Source organism: Callithrix jacchus, chromosome 8 (genome assembly GCF_049354715.1).
Source record: "Callithrix jacchus isolate 240 chromosome 8, calJac240_pri, whole genome shotgun sequence".
NCBI lineage: Eukaryota > Metazoa > Chordata > Mammalia > Primates > Cebidae > Callithrix > Callithrix jacchus.
This window is the reverse complement of record NC_133509.1, coordinates 51,388,439-51,403,692: the sequence shown is the minus strand read 5'-3', so window position 1 is coordinate 51,403,692 and position 15,254 is coordinate 51,388,439. Positions and strand designations below refer to the sequence as shown.

Sequence of the window (15,254 nt, the reverse complement as noted above, 5' to 3'; positions counted from 1 at the left end):
GAGTGGACACCCAGAATGTTGATGATGAAGTATTTCTGTTGCTTGGTTTTCCTTCTACCAGTCTAGCGCCTTCGCTGTACGACTGCTGAGGTCCGCTCCAGACCCTGCTTGTCTGGGGTGCACCTCTAGCAGTTGTGGCACAGTGAGGGATGCTACCAGTTTCTTTTTCTGCTGTCTTTGTCCCAGGATGATGCCTGCCTAATGTCAGTCTTTTGGATATAGAGGGTTCAGGGAGCTGCTTGAGGAGACAGTTTGTACTTTATAGGAGCTTGATTGTTGAGCTGTGAGCTCTGTTGTTCATTCAGGGCTGTTAGGCTGCTAAGTTTGATTCTGCTGCAACAGAGCTCATTAAAAAAAAACCCTTTTTTTTCTCAAATGCTCTGTGTTGAGGGGTTTGGGCTTTATTTTTGGATGTCTGTTGAGGTCCTGCCCAGCTAGGACACAGACTAGCCACTGTTTGCCTGCCAAGGCTCCTCCCTGCTGTTGTGATGCTTTCCCTGGCTCTGCTGTTCTGCTGTTCTCCGCCACGCCCTGCGGCGGAGTCTCTCTGTTGTAGCGGGTTGCCTCAGCAATGGCAGGCTGCGTCAGCAGTGGGCGTGTATCTCAGTAGGGACGGGTTGCCTCAGCAACGGCTGGCTGCATCAGCAATGGGCATGTATCTCAGTTGGGGCGGGTTGCCTCGGTAATGGTGGACGCCCCTACCCCTCAGAGCATCTCGGGTCGTCTGCACGGGGCTTGTTTGAAATCGCGGTTTTGTTCATCCCACTGGGCCACCCCTAACGCTCTGTCCCTGCAATCCCCTGGGCTGGCCTACTGTCCAAGTCTAGCTCAGTCTCAAGTCCAGCCCTCTCAAGTCTCCGGTTGCTGGTTCAACAGGGCACCCGGACGAGCGCGCCCTGTGGGGAGTGCTGGGTAGGGCCGGCCGCCGCCACTCCAGCTGCCGGCTTCGCCAGGCAGAGTTTCTGCCTGGCGTACCGCATCTCCTCTTCACTTGGGAATTTCCCCGTTCTGTGGGCAACAAAGATCAGTCTGGAAATGCAGCTCAGACTCACCTCTCCGCGGACACAACGAGAGCTCCAATCCTGGGTTGTTCTCACAGCGCCATCTTGAGTCCTCCTCCTCTAGCTCTTTCAATTTTAATGACAGAATGTTGATTTTAGATCTTACCTCCCTTCTCATGTAGATATTTATTGCTATAATTTAACTCTAGACACTACTTTAAATGTGTCCCAGAGATTCTGGTACATTGTCTTCGTTCTCATTGGTTGTGAAGAACATCTTTATTTCTGCCTTCATTTCATTGTTTATCCAGTCATCAGTCAGGAGCGAGTTGTTCAGTTTCCATGTAGTTATGCAGTTTTGCATGAGTTTCTTAACCCTGATTTCTAATTTGATTACACTGTGGTCTGAGAGTCTGTCTGTTATGATTTCAATTATTTTTATTTTTTGAGACAGTGTCTCGCTATGTTGCCCAGGCTGGGGTGCAATGGCTATTCACAGCCGCTATCCCACTACTGATAAACATGGGAGTTTTGACCTGCTCCATTTCTGACCTGGGCTGGTTCAATCCCCTAGGTAACCTGGTGGTCCCCTCCTCCCAGGAGATCACCATATTGATGCTGAACTTAGTGTGGACACCAGACTGGCATAGCACACTACAGTCCAAAACTCCTGGGCTCAAGTGATACTCCCACCTCATCCTCCCAAGTAGCTGCGACTACAGGCATATACCACCATGCTTAGAGATTTCCGTTCTTTTGCATTTGCTGAGAATTGATTTACTTCCAATTATGTGGTCAATTTCAGAGTAAGTGCAGTGTGGTGCTGAGAAAGTATATTCTGTGGATTTGGAAAGGAGAGTTCTGTAGATGTTAATTAGTTCCATGTGGTCCAGATCTGCATTCAAGTCCTGGATATCCTTGTTGATTTTCCTTCTTGTTGATTTGTCTGATAGTGACAGTGGAGAGTTAAAATCTCCCACTATTATTGTGTGGGAGTCTAAGTCTCTTTGTAGGTTGTTGAGAACTTGCTTTATGTATCTGGCTGCTTCTATATTGAGTGCATATATATTTAGAATAGTTAGCTCTTCTTGTTACATTGATCCTTTCACCATTATGTAATGTCCCTCTTTGCCTCTTTTGATCGTTGTTGGTTTAAAGTTCATTTTATCAAGGACTAGGATTGCAACCTTGCTTTTATTTTGCTCTCCATTTGCTTGGTAATCTTCCTACATCCCTTTATTTTGAGTCTATGTGTGTCTTTGCACATGAGATAGGTCTCCTAAATACAGCACACCAATGGGTCTTAACTTTTTATCCAGTCTGCCAGAATGTGTCTTTCGAATGGGGCATTTAGGCCACTTACGTGTAATGTTAATATTGTTATGTGTGATTTTGATCCTGCCATTTTGTTACTAGCTGGTTGCTTTGCCCATTAGTTCAAGCAGTGTCTTCATTGCCTCATTGGTCTTTACCATTTGGTATGTCTTTGCAGTGGCTGGTACTGGTTGCTCCTTTCCATGTTTACTGTTTTCTTCAGAAGCTCTTGTAAGGCAGGTCTAGTGGTGACAAAAATCTCTCAGCAATTGCCTGTCCATAAAAGATTTTATTTCTCCTTCACTAATGAAGCTTAGTTTGGCTGGGTATGAAATTCTGGGTTTAAATTTATTTTCTTTAATGATGTTAAATATTGGCTACCACTTTCTTCTGGCTCATAGGGTTTCTGCTGAAAAATCCACTGTGAGTCTGATCGGTGTCCCTTTGTGGGTAAGAGAGATCTGCTGTGAGTCTAATGGGCTTCCTTTGTAGGTGACCCGACCTTTCTCTCTGGTTGCCCTTAGAATTTTTTTTTCCTTCATTAAAACCCTGGTGAATCTGACAATTACATGCCTTGGGGTTGCTCTTCTTGAGAAATATCTTTGTGGTGTTCTCTGTATTTCCTGGATTTGAGTGTTGGCCTGCCTCACTAGGTTGAGAAAGTTCTCCTAGATAATATCCTGAAGAGTGTCTTCCAGCTTATATTCATTCTCCCTGTCACATTCAGGTACACTGATCAAGTGTAAATTAGGTCTTTTTACAGATTCCCATAATTCTTGGAGGCTTTGTTCATTTCTTTTCAATCTTTTTTTCTCTAATCTTGCCTTCTCATTTTATTTCACTGAGTTGATTTTCAATCTCTGATATCCTTTCTTCTGCTAGATTGATTTGGCTATTGAAACTTATGTATGCTTCACTAAGTTCTCATGCTGTGTTTTTCAGCTCCATCAAGTCGTTTATGTTCTTCTCTAAGTTGGTTATTCTAGTTAACATTTTGACTAACCTTTTTTTTAAGGGTATTAGTTTCTTTGCATTAAGTTAGAACATGTTCCTTTAGCTCAGAAAAGTTTATTACCCACCTACTGAAGCCTGCTTCTGTCAATTCATCAAACTCATTTCACCATCCTGTTTTGTTCTCTTACTTGTGAGGATTTGTGATACCTTGGAGGAGGAGAATTGTTCTGGTCTTTGATGACTTCACCCTTTTTGCGCTGGTTTCTTCCCATCTTTGTGGATTTATCTACCTTTGATCTATGAAGCTGGCGACTTTGGATGCAGTCTCTGAGTTGATGTCCTTTCTGTTGATGTTGAAGCTATTTTTTAGTTTTCCTTCTAACAGTCAGGTCCCTCTGCTGTAAAACTGCTGTAGGTCTACTCCAAACCTAGCTTGCCTGGAAATCACCTGTAGGGGTTGCAGAACAGCAAGGATTGCTCCCTGATCTTTCCTTTGGTAGCTTTGTCCCAGAAGGTTACCTGCCAGATGTCAACCAGAGCTCTCCTGTATGAGGCATCTTTTTGGTTATGCAGAGGTTAGGAAACCACTTGAGGAGGCAATCTGTCCCTTGTCTGCCTGCAGAGGTGCTGCTGGGCTGTCATGGACTCTGCAGCTGCTGTGCAAGCTTCCTCTGGCATTTGTTTACACAGCCAGCTTCAGACCCACCTCAGCAATGGTGGACGTCCTTCCCCACACCGAGCTCAATCATCCTGGGCTGAGGTCGAACTGATGTGCTGGCTGCAAAACTTTCAAGAGAGAGGGTTTGTTTTCTGGTCTTTGTAATGGTGGGACCTACCCTGGTCTTCATGGAGGTGGGACCTGCCCAGCCATATCAGCTGTCTCCCTGCTTTCAGCTCCCCCTCTTTCTGGGGAGTGGGTAACTCCATCCCACAGGCGCTCTCAGTGCTAGTGAAAACGTCCATCCAGATCTGTGCCACCAACCAGGGGCACCAGCCAGAGCTGCCGCTCATGTCTATGCTGGTAACTCATGGTGCTTTTCGGCCCGGGTGGGGATCTCCTGGTCTGTGTGTTGCAGAGGCCACAGGAGAAGTGCAGTATCTTCCAAGGTTGGGGGGGAGTCCCCGATCTTCTGGTCAGTTGCACTTCCCTGGGTGAGGCAGTGCCCAGCCCTGTGTCAGTTTGCCATCCTTGGGCTATACCTACTGTCCAACCAGTCCCACTGAAATGAGCCTAGTACCTGGGTTGGAAATGCGGAGATCACTTGCCTTCTATGTCTCTCTTGCTGTGCTCCAGAGCTGTTCCTATTTTGCCATCTTGGTGGATTCCCCTAGTACGTTTTACTAGGTACTAAACAGGCTTCAACATTTCAGTTACTGTGTTGAATTTCTGGTCCATTATTTTTAGCAAGAAAAGTTAAGGTCATCAATGTATTTTACAATGCTTATGCTCACTATTGTTTCTCATTCTATTGTTTTTCCTTGAATCGATCTACTTCTAACTAATGTTTGTTCTTCACTGTTTCACAGAAGATTTGTGAGTGGTATACTCCCCTAGTTTTTAAGGGTCTCATAATGTCTCTATGTTACTTTCATAATAGCTTAGCTGCAATATATTACTTCTAGCATTTGTTGCTCCAAATAAAAATTATGCTGTCAGTCTGATAGTGGCACCCATTGAAAAAATCCATATTTCCTATATGCTAGATTGTACAAATTTCAACATACCTATGACAAAATTTTCTTTTTAAATTCTTTATTTCTCTTTCTTCCTTTCTCTTTTTCTTTCTTTTCTTTTGAAATAGAGTGTCACTCTATCAAACCCAGGCTAGAGTGCAATGGTGTAATCATAGCTCACTGCAGCCCAAAAATCCTGGGCTCAAATGATTCTTCCACCTTTGCCTTTGCCTCCCAAGCAGCTGGGATTATAGGTGCTTACCACCACACCCAGCCAATTTTTCTACTGAGACAAGGTCTCCCCCCCTTTTTTTTAAATTTCTTTTTCTTTTTGCTCCTCCATTTCCTGAAATCTTACTTGTCTCACAAAAATGTTCCCTATACTCCTTCCATGATGCCACCACTGCATTCCAAAATTGTTCAGAAAGCTTTTTTTTAAAAAAAGAAAGAGAAAGAAAAAGGGGGAGACAGAACAGGAGTCTTGTTATATTGCCCAGGCTGGAATGCAATCTAAAAATAGGTATTAAAAACCTCTTTTATGCCGATAATTGTGCTTAACAGCGGAGACAGGAAGGAATAAGAGAAGAAAATAAACAAACAGCCAATCAATTTCATTTACGTCTGTGAAATGCTATGCAAATGCTGAGGAGTGATTTACTTCCAATTATGTAGTCACTTTCAAAACAGGGTAATGTGATACTGAGAAAAATGTATGTTCTGTAGACCTGGGGTGAAGAATTCTATAAATATTTGCAAAGTTTACTTGTTTCAGGTCTGAGTGCAAATCATAAATGTCCCTGTTAATTTTCTATCTTTTTGATCCGTCAAATATTAACAATGTGGTATCAGTCTCCCACTGTTATTGTGTGGGAGTCCAAGTCTCTTTATAAGTCATTAAGAACTTGTCTTATGTATCTGGGTGTTCCTATATTGGGTGCACATATATTTATCATCATTGACTCCTGTTGTTGCATTGATCCTTTTACCATTATGCAATTTCCTTCTTTGTTTCTTTTAATCTTTGTTACTATTAAAGTCTATTTTGTCAGAGACAAAAGTTACAACTCCTGTTTTTTTTTTTTCTCTCTCTCTCTCTCCATTTGATTGATAAGTCTTCTACCAACCCTTTGTTTTGAGTTTTTCTGTGTCCTTGCTTATAAGATGGATCTGGATATAGCATACCAATGGGTTTTGACTTCTTATTCAATTTGCCTGTCTGTGTCTTTGACTGGGGCATTTAATCCATTTAATATTGATATTTGTGATTTTAATACTGTTGTTTAATGCTAGCTGGCTATTTTGCCCATTGATATAGATTCTTCATTATGGAATACTCCTTACCTTTTGGTAAGTTTTTGAAATGACTGATACTGGCTGTTCCATTTTGTGTATAGTGCTTCTTTCAGAAGCTCTTGTAAAGCAGGCCTGGTGGTGACAAAATCTCTGAGTGCTTGCTTGTTTGTGAAAAATTTTATTTTTCCTTCATTTATGAAGCTTAGTTTGGCTGGATATGAGATTCTGGGTTGAAAATTCTTTTCTTTGAGGATATTGAATATTGTCCCCCACTCTCTTCTAGTTTGTAAGGTTTCTGCTGACAGATATGCTCTGAGTCTCATAGGCTTCCCTTTATGGGTAACCTGACCCTTCTCTCTAGCTGACTTTAGAATTTTCTCCTTTATTTCAACCCTGGTGAATCTAATGATTATGTGTCTTGGGCTTGTTCTACTTGAGGAATATCTTTGTGGTGTTCTCTGTATTACCTGGAGTTGAGTACTATCCTGCGTTACTAGTTTAGGAAAGTTTTCCTGAATATAATAATGAAGAATAGTTTTCAGGTTGGATTCATTCTCTTCATAATATTCAGGTACACCTATCAAATGTAAATTAGGTAATTTCACATAGTCCCATATTTCTTGGAGACTTTGCTCATCCCTTTTTACTCTTTCTTCTTTAATCTTGTCTTCTTTCATTTCATTAAGTTGGTCTTCGAACTCTGATATCCTTTCTTCTGCTTGATCAATTCGACTGCTAAAACCTGTGCATACTTCAAGGAGTTCTCGCAATGTATTCTTCAGTTCCATTAATTCACTTATATGCCTCTCGAAATTGTCTATTCTCATTAGGATTTCGTCAAACCTTTTTTCAAAGTTCTTAGTTTCTTTGCATTTGGTTAGAACATGTTCTTTTAACTCACAGAAGTTTCTTATCATCCACCTTCTGAAGCCTACTTCTGTTAATGGAACGCACTTGTTCTCCATCAGGCCTAGTTCCATTGCTGATGAGAAACTGTGATCCCCTGTAGAGGGAGAGGCATTCCGATTTTGGGTATTCTCAGCCTTTTTAGGCTGGTTTCTGCCCATCATAAATTTATCCATATGTCATCTTTGTAATTACTGACTTTCTAATTAGGTCTCTGAGTGGACGTCCTACTTGTTGATTCACAGAGCCAGCATCTGAGCAACCCACTGCACCAGCTAAAACAGCGGCATTAAGATTGATGGTGCTTTTCTGCCTGGGAATCTCCGGTCTGGCTTCCTTCTTGAGTCATCCTTCAATCAGCTGAATAGGTGACTCTGCCTTCCCGGAGCTCCAAACATCAACCAAAAGGGGACCCAGTCCCGTTTACTATGCACCAAGAATCACCATGCCGGCCACAAGTCACACTGGCGACCCATGGTGCTCCTCAGCTGGGAATTTCCTGGTCCGTGAGCAAAAAAATTCGTCTGAAAGTGTGGCTTTTTAAACAAATGGATTTCATGTTTTTCTTGATCTCTTTGAGGTTCTCTCTCATGTAGGATAACCTATATGATGCACTTCTCATTTCTGTTTCCCCACAGAACATGATCTCCCAACTGCTTTTGGCTGCTTCCTTGATCCCTACATTACAGCACACAACTTCAGTCCTCTTCACTATTTTTTATCTTTTCATTTCTAGCAAACAGAGATGTTTACAGTGTTTTCCAGCACAATTATGTCTTTCATATTTTTCCTTATTATATTCATCTATGACTGCCATGAGTTTGGGATGGAAATTTGTTGAACTCGAAAGCATGAGTATACAAGGTCAGCATGGCTGGAAGTTTTTAGCCTTCCCTCCAATTGTGTGTGTACGTGTGTGTGTGTGCCCACGTGCACGTGCACACCACATACATAAATCACAGTCAGCACTAGGGAATCATTTAAAAAGTATCCCATGATTGAATTTGAGAATTTGTGATTTGCATTCTATGTATGAATCTGGAAGTAAATATATGCCTATAACACATGAAAGGGAATTTAAGAGCCCACTGTTTCATACAGGTGGACACCATAAGATCTCATTTTTTTGCAGTCTTTTAATTCATTGTAGAGTATCAAGCCCCAGCCTAGAATTGTTAAGGTATTGCTAATTGTCAGAAACAGCAGTTATATCTCATATCAGAGATGGCTGTATTCCACAGGGAATAAAGTAATTTGGATTGCCTTTAAATATGAGTCAGTATATAATATAAACATAAAACATACCAGGCACACTTTCCACATGAATCTGTGATCATCACACAGGTACACCTTGGTAAAAATTAGTTGATATTTAAAAACTTTTCTGTACTCATGAAAATATTTACAATTTAGTTATTATTGGGCTAGACACTAAAAATTCAATGAAGCTAAAATCATTGAAATAAATAAAATTTAAAATATTAAAGAAAAATTTTCAAATATCTTCCTGAGATATACTAGAGATCATTTCACTAAAAAAGGAGATCATTGTAAAGCTAGAAAGTAGCTAAAATATTTAAGAGCCAGATTTCTTTTCTCTCAGAGTTTATAATAAGCTTCATGTGCATCTACAGGTTTGGTAAAAGGGTCTGTATAAAGTTTAGTGAGGGTGTATATGCTGCTATGATTCATGGGTCTTATGTTGTAGTCTATGGGTGTCCAATCTTTTGGCTCCCCTGGGCCACACTGGAAGAACTGTCATGGGCCACATATGAAATATACTCACTCTAATGATAGATGATGAGCTGGAAAAAAAAATCACAAAAAAATCTCATAGTGTTAGAGTGTTTACAAATTTGCATTGGGCCACATTCATAGCCGTCATCAGTCATGGGTTGAATAAGCTTGTTTTAGACATTAAACACAGGACAGAACAATAGTGACAACATTTCACATAGATGAAAGTTGGTTTCAAAGGACATCTAAAACAAAAGGACTAGCAGGATGGAAGAAATAAACAATTATAAAACATTTTTCAGAGGTTATGCCAGTGATTTAGGTAGGCTTTTTTGGCATGAACAATGTTTTAGGTGTTCCTATATCATGATGTGATACTATTTAAACAGACTATAATTCTTTCCTATAAAATGTCTAGGTTTTAGTAATAAAACTAAAAACTACTTGTTTAAATTCAATATAATAGCCTGCATACTCTTCTGAATGGATTTTTACACTTTAATTCAACACAGCATATGTTCCACTGTAGTTGATTATAATAACTACTTAGGTCTTTTTCTCTTGATGCCTTGCTGGTTACTTTATCTGAGCACGATCTGCATTTGCTTGAATTTTTCTGTTCATTAGAAAGTGACAAGCCCTTGGGGACCTCATGATCACTGTCCATATGACATGTATTGCAGACTGTTTATAGACTATATTTTCTTAGGTAAGATCCAGAGATTCCTAGCAATTCCAGCTACTGTCCTTGCAAAAGCAATGGCCTGAAATCACCATGATCTTTGAGGTCTTTTCTAAATCAGCTAAAACTATTATGCATCGGATGATATTAGTCAGAGATGTAGAAAGATAATTAATCTCACCCCAGAATATATCTGAATACAGAACTTTTCTCAAGAAATTCATGCTTAGCATACCAATGATTCCATAAATATCAAATTATTAATACATAAAAACAAATACAGTAATTGTTTTTATAAGTATAAAGACTGAGTACTTAATTTTCGTACACTTCCACATATTCCACAAGTTTCTTCACTTACCAACATCTAAGCATTGTATGCATAGTGTTTCTAATACTTACTTTCATTTCCCTAAATGGAATAAGACAATTATTAAAATAATTTTAAAACAAAAATCTGAAACAACTGATCGTTTTAATGTGAAAATTTGTTAGCTTATCTATAATTATGAAGCTCTAAGATTTTAGATTTTATTTTAGGTATTTTGGTTTTGATATTTTCTAACCAGATGATATGCACAGAGGATTCTAAATGATACTTCTTAATTCAGAATGCAAGGCCAGTGTCATATTAGCATCAGTAACATATATTTCTCAATAGACTGATTTTTAAATTTTTGTTTTAAATGGTTCAGAGACAAACATTTTAAATAATAAAGTCAATGGCTGAGTTAAATTTTAACACAAAAGCTAGACATCGCAACGTCTGTTTACTTTACCAACAAGAACCTACTTATGTTTCTAAGTACAACTGAAGAATGATGTAATACACCAATATATTTGTACTCAAATAATTCTATCACATAAAATCATTTAAAGTATATGAATATATAACAATATGTTAAATTTAAAATCCATCTTACACATCCATTCCATTTTCAATTTTTAAGCAGTAGCCATTTAACTGGTAAATGGAGCTGGTTAGGGGCACAATTTTTTCTTTAAATAAATCCTATTTCCTAGAACCAATACAATTTCAGTATACTTTAAAAATCTCTCTCTTAATCTCTGTAATATCATCATTCTCATTCTATTTTACATAAAACTGCATTATATTAATATTAAAACCTTTGGAGGAGCTATGAAAAGCCTTTGAAAAAGCCACAACAGCTCATGGGCTTTTTCAATCCAATTCAACTTTATCTAAAAGCTTCAAATTACCTCAGTCCTTGAAAAAGATTTTTCTTTTTAAAATTTATTCAATTTAGGGGTCTCTTTTCTAGTGAAGCTTGGGTCATGAACAGACACAAACTGTGCTTCACCAAAACCTCAATGGTCAGTAAAATTTACCTTTTGAGCCAGTGAATTATACAATGTGAGTCTTTATATATTTATCTTCCTATAAAAACTTTTATAATCACTGAGAACAATTATATTCATTAATGTTAACATAAATATCAATATCAAAAAACATCAATATTAATGAAGATTACAATCCATAAGATCCAGGATGATCTTATATTTAAGGTACATTTTAACTCCAATAGATAAATAAGTTACTTTGAGTTATTAATAATATTTTTGCCAAGGTGTAGACAAAATATACTGTAAACCCTGATATCTTACCATTTCATCATGTCATAAAGACATTCCTTGATGGAAGCTGGGTGGATGAAAACACCCACAACAAGACCTAGGCACCGATAACTCCATACAGAATTAAGAAATTAATTAGGAGGAAGAACCATAATTTGCAGATCTGACATCTATTTTACTTTACTTGCATGTATCAATGAGAAGCAATTACAATTCAATTAAAATGTTCAATTTTATTACTTTACTTACTGACCTTGAAGTTAATGCCTGCTTTATTTAATTGCATCATCTATGAATAAATGTTAACCCTACAATGTTATGCCCAATTATTTTCAATGCATTTTTCAACTTCTCAGCTGAATTATATCAATTTATTATCTACTGTCATGAAAGCAAGTGGAGGCTTATCTCTTCAGTACAGCCTGATAAATGAAGAGAGAAGCATCACAAAATGGTTGACAATGCTATTTCTAAGAGTCAAGTAAAATGAATTGTGTTCTCATCTCAACCTTTGTAGCCTAGAGTTTTACTGTAAAATCAGTAGGTGATATTAGTAAATGTATAATCACTCTAAGAAACAATTTCTAATCTGTCTGTAGTTCTCGATAAATCCATTGCATACAAAAACTGAATAACTCGTGTATCTTCCAAACTAAAATGGGCATGCATGTGCTCTCTCTCTCTCTCTCTCCCTCCCTCCCCTGAAATCTCTTCCTATCTCTTCCAGGCTTACTGACCACCAGAACAAATAGATAACATTTTTAAAACTCTAATTGTTTTGTTGGTAAATATAATTTTTATTCATTCCCAGACTTGTGCTGAACACATCATTTTTCTATAATTATTTTTAGAAATAAAATGACAGAATTTTTATTTAAAAGAACAGGTAAGACGATTGATTATATAATCTCTAAAAAATGAGCTTACATATACAAAAGTGACTATCTCAGGAAGGACCTTATTTCAATTTTTCTCATTTTCCATTTCTACCGTTACACTTAAATGCTTACAGCTCTTAGAGGCTGTATTAAGAGTTATCTCAACATGTGACTTCTTTGCTTCAAATGTAAATGTTTTAAATTCTCCAATCAAAACCACAGAAGGGCAGAATGTATGAAATGTTAGTGCCAACTATATGCTGCCTAAAGGACACTCACTGCACTTTAAAACCCCTCAAAGACTAAAAGTAAAGGAATGGAAAAAAGATATTTCATGCAAATAGAACAAAAAGAGAGCAAAGACTGTTATACTTATCTTAGAATAGGTTTTAGGTCAAAAAACTAAAAAGGACAATAAAGGTCATAATATAGTGATTAAGGATTTGATTCATCAAGAGGATATAACAACTGTAAATATATATTCACCTAACGTTGGAGCACATAACTATATAAAGCAAACATTAACAAGTCTGAAGAGGGACATAGACTGTAACACAATAATAATAGGAGATTCAATACCCCACTATCAACAATGGATAAAACTTCCAGACAAAAATCAGTAAGGAAATATTGGGCTTGAACTACTTTAGGCCAAAGGAACCTACCAGATATTTACAGACCATTCCTTTCAACAGCAATAGAATAGAAATTTTTCTCAAGTGCATACAAATATTCTCCAGATCATACATTTGGCTACAAAAAAGTCTTAACACATTTTAAATTAAAATCATGTCAAGTATCTTTTTCAACCACAATGCTATGAAACTAGAAATCAATAAAAGAAAGAATCATGGAAAATTAAGAAATGCATGAAGATTAAATGCATATATGCTATTTTCCTGGGTAAAAGAAGAAATTAAAAAACATCTTGAGACAAACATAAATGAAAACAAAATATGCCAAAATGTATGGGATGCAGCAAAAGCAGTTCTAAGAGGAAAGTTTGTAGCAATAAATGCCTACATCAAAAAGGAAGAAGGATCTCAAATAAACAATCTAACACTATAGCTCAAAGGATTAGTAAAAGAAGACAAGCCCAAAGATAGCAGAATAAAGGTCATAACAAAGACTAGGACATAAATAAATAAAATGGAAACTGATAAAACAATGGAAAAATCAATAAAACTGAGTTTTTTGTGTTTTGGTTTTTTTTGAGATGGAGTCTCGGTTTGTTGCTCAGACTGGAGGTGCAGTGGCACAATCCTGGCTCACCACAAACTCTGCCTCCTGGGTCCAAGCTAATTCTCCGGCCTCAGCCTCCTGAGTAGCTGGGACTACAGACGCACATCACTACATTTGGGTAATTTTTGTATTTTTTAGAATAGACGAGGTTTCACCATATTGGCCAGGCTGGTCTCAAACTCCTGACATCAAGATCTGCTTGCCTCAGCCTCCCAAAGTGCTGGGGTTACAGGCATGAGCCACCACACCAGCCTAAAACGGAGTTGTTTTTGAAAGGCTAAACAAAACTGACAAGCCCTTAGCCAGCCTAAGAAAAACAAGAGCAGGACTCAAATAAATAAAATCAGAAATGGAAGGGGAGACATTACAACTGGTAATGTGAAAATAGAAAGGATCATAAGACAGTACTAAAAACAACTATATACCAACAAATAGGGCAATCTAGACAAAATGGATACATTCCTAGAAACCTATAACCTACCAAAACTGATTCACAAAGAAATTGAAAATCTGAACAGATTAATAATAAGTATGATGATTGAATCAGTCATTAAGTCTCCCATCAAACAAAAGCCCAGGATCAGACAGCTTCATGGCTGAATTCTACCAAAATTCAAAGAGATAATACTAATCCTCCTCAAACTCTTTCAAGTAAACACATAAACACTGAAGAAGAGGGAATACTTCTAAACTAATTTTACAAGCCCAGAAATACTCTAAAATCTATGAGCTGATATTTTACTTCCGTTTAACACAAAGTAGATTTAGATATTTTATACATTCACTTTTAAGATCAATGGCAAACATGAACTAAATGACCAATAAATGATATTAAGTATAATTATGCAGTTACTGATAATAACTGTTAGTGATAACTCAAATGGCCCTTTTTTTTTACATTAAAAATTACTATAAAGTTCTTGGGATGCACAGAATAAATAATAAGTGAAAGATGTGTGGAACATAGAGAGTTTTTTTTATAAGAAGGGATTTGAAATATTTATTCTTAAAACATTTTCTTATTAGTTTTCAAGATGATGAAACTTAAAGAAGCTCAGTATGAGTAGAGAGTTTCTGAAGTTGGGAGAGTAGAAGCTAAAAATGTAGACAAAAGCCAGGTCCTACATGGCCTTCTGCTTCATTTTAAGGAGTTTATGCTTGAAAATCAGGTCACAAAGAAGACTGAGAAATTCAAGCCAAAAAATGATACAATCCAATTTGACTTTTGAAAAGATCATTCTAGCTTCAGTCAAGTTCCTTGGTACAAAATAAGACTGATGGTAAGAAGGCAAATAAAAGAGGTGCTAAAATAGACTAGATGAGAGAGGATGTAATAGACAAAGCATTAGTGTAGAAGGAAGAGGACATATTTGAGAGCAGCGTATGGTAGATAAGATATATAATACCCGTGAACTGGATGTGGGAAATACAGGAGACAGAAAAGGAAAGAATGAGTCTCAGATTTTTGGCTTTGAGCAAATTAAAAGATGGTGGCACCAGGTGTTATACCTTCAAATATACATAAATCAAATAGAGGAAGGTTTGGGAAGGACAATAAAGGGTGAATTCAACATTAATTTTGTTAACATTGACATGTATTTAAGTTTTCTATGACTCATCAGAGAAAAGTTATCTAATTAGATTTTGGTATACAGAAACAGAAGCCACCAGGTACAGTGGTGCATGCCTGTAATCCCAGCACTGTGAGGGACCAAGGCAGGCAGATCACGAGGTGAGGAGTTCAAGACCCACCTGGCCAATATGGTGACACCCTGTCTCTACCAAGAATACAAAAATTAGCTGGGCATGGTGGTGTGTGCCTGCTATCCCAGCTACTTAGGAGGCTGAGGCAGTAGAACTGCTTGAACCCAGGAGGCGGAAGTTGAAGTGAGCCGAGATTGCACCACTGCACTTCAGCCTGGGTGACAGGATGAGACTCTGTCTCAAAAAAACAAAAAACAGAAACCATGAAATGAC

The 15,254-nt window shown here is 37.9% G+C and overlaps 1 protein-coding gene across 5 annotated transcripts in view; it reads right to left on the bottom strand.

Moving 5' to 3' along the window:
• Positions 1–15,254, bottom strand: part of DPH6 (diphthamine biosynthesis 6) — a 237,242-nt gene that overhangs the window by 75,027 nt on the left and 146,961 nt on the right. The gene's annotated exons all lie outside the window — the stretch shown is intronic.